Below are 2375 nucleotides of genomic sequence, written 5' to 3'. Positions count from 1 at the left end.
CATCCCTTGTCACATCTTCATTCTCCTAAGCACCAAAGTCATTCCTCAGCCAAAATCCCCATATCACTTATGTGAATCTGACAGACGATATTACACCAGGAATAGGACTTATGAGGCCAACCTCAACGGCCACTTCGTATCAACTCTTCCCACCCAAGACAGCAATGACTACGGTTTTTACAGTCTCAATGGCATAAGTAATCCGGCATATATTGTAGTTTACATTTATAGGAGTATTTTTCTGGTTCCATACCTAAATTTTGCAAACGTTCGACTTGACAAAACTATAGAATTAAGTCAGCGGACAAATTTTTTTCCACCTGGTATACACAATTATGTCTTGGACGACGACGACGATAATAATAATAATAATAATAGAGCTACGCACTTAATTTTGCATGTCATATACTTTTTCAGAGGCCCACGCACAACTGCTTTATCGCAGTTGACAAAGTAAACGCAGAAACAATCACTATGACCGGTTCTCTCTCTCAAACAACAACAAATAAAAATCATCATCAATTACAGAGTTAAGTAGTTTACGATGCTGTAAATGTATGTCTACCATATTTACTTACAGGTTTAAAATGACTAAATGTGAGTGTAGAGCGCTGAGATGTCGCTTTTGACAGTAGGAATGAGCATTTTACTCACGAGTGCGGGTACCCACCTTTAATAAGGTGGATATGAGGGTTATTAAATGGGGATGGGAGCGGACATGAAGGTTTATATTGTGCCCCGAATGAGAAACGGGACGGGAGCAGAGAAATATTGATGCTTTGTTGAACAATTTTATATTTAATTTGTCGCAATATTTTTTTTATAAGCAAATTACATTTATTCTCCCTTTTGAATAAAATGTACCATAAACTTTAAAAGTAATAAATTTTCTTCTTGAATAATTCACCGTTAGCACGCGTCCTTTTTTTTCACCGCCCTGATTAAATTTTGAACGTTAAGTGCCACGTGGATGGTATGTGACTCTCACTTTAAGGGTAAAAAAGTAATTTATTGTGTTACGTTAGAAATAGAGCAAAATTCATTCAAATTTTCCGACTTGGTTCTCAGTTTTCGGCGACTTGGTTCTCGGTTTTTGAGCCACAGATCAGATAAATAGAGTTGAGACTTTTGTTACCGACTTACTTTTGAGTGTTTTGACACCAACAACATGAGAAATGACAGTCAAAATTGACGGAACCAAACTCCTCCAGAGCGAGCGGCGGTGGCGACTTCGAATTCCTGCAAATCGACGAGGATGGTTGCGGCTACTAGTCGGGATTGACTCATCTATGGATTCTAAGTGAAATGATGGGGTGGTGCACTTCACCACCGCTGGGACTGCAGTTTTTCGAGAGGAGGTGTGGCGGCCGTGGAGAGTAGTTGCGGTGAAGCTTTTGCAGTGTGAATCGACAACAAACTTTGGGCGGGTCTTGTTCCTCTCATCACTATGAGTTCATAGAGACTGGAATCACTCCGATCGGAGGTCGGACGGAAAAGTTATGGCGATTGGAAGTTTTGATTTTTTCGAAACTTCAGCCGGAAAGTGTGCCTTCATCTGGCAGAGTTGGCATCCACAAGATACCAATCCAGACTCGGCTTGACGAGAGCTTTCTGATGAGCTGGGAGGTGTAAAAAATGGACGCCGGAATACTTGCCGGAACTTGGTGGTTGTGCACTGGAAAGGGAGAGGAAAGAGAGTGAGGGTTGAGATGCTTCTGATTGGGTGATATTGACCAATCTATATGGGCAAAATCATTATTTCATAATAGAATAAAAATTAAATGCATCAACGACTTCCACGTGGCACTTAACATTCAAAATTTAACCGAGGAGGCAGAAAAAGGGAGATGCGTGCTAACGGCGAATTACTCAGGGAGAAAATTTGTTACTTTTAAAATTTTTAGGATATTTTGTTCAAATGCTTATAATTTAGAGAGAATAAATGTAATTTATTCTTTTTTTACTGGATAAATGGGTAAGGTATAATAAAGCATCCTGATAGGAATTTCCTTATCCCGAATACACCGGTATGAGGGTGGATGTCGGAAGCAAAGATGAAAGCAAGGACGGCATACCCAAACTAATTCTGCCCGATACTCATCTCTATTTGGCAGCATATTAAAATTTTCTGGACCGTCGATAATGATTATGCATTTATGATGATTCTTACAAAATGGTTATCTACTGTGCCTCCATAAAATAAAAATAAAAAAAAGCAAATAAAAAGACATTCCCAATTTTTTTTTTTTTGCAATTTTTTCCACGGATTTCCTTTATTCGGTGCACCAACTTGGCTTTACATTCCACAAATTTTTGGCAAGGCAGACTAACCTCTTAATTTCCCCCCCCCCCCCCCCCCATTCCTTGTCACTTCA

Source organism: Morus notabilis, unplaced genomic scaffold (genome assembly GCF_000414095.1).
Source record: "Morus notabilis unplaced genomic scaffold, ASM41409v2 Scaffold738, whole genome shotgun sequence".
NCBI lineage: Eukaryota > Viridiplantae > Streptophyta > Magnoliopsida > Rosales > Moraceae > Morus > Morus notabilis.
The sequence above is the reverse complement of the archived record's forward strand: the minus strand, read 5'-3'. Positions refer to the sequence as shown.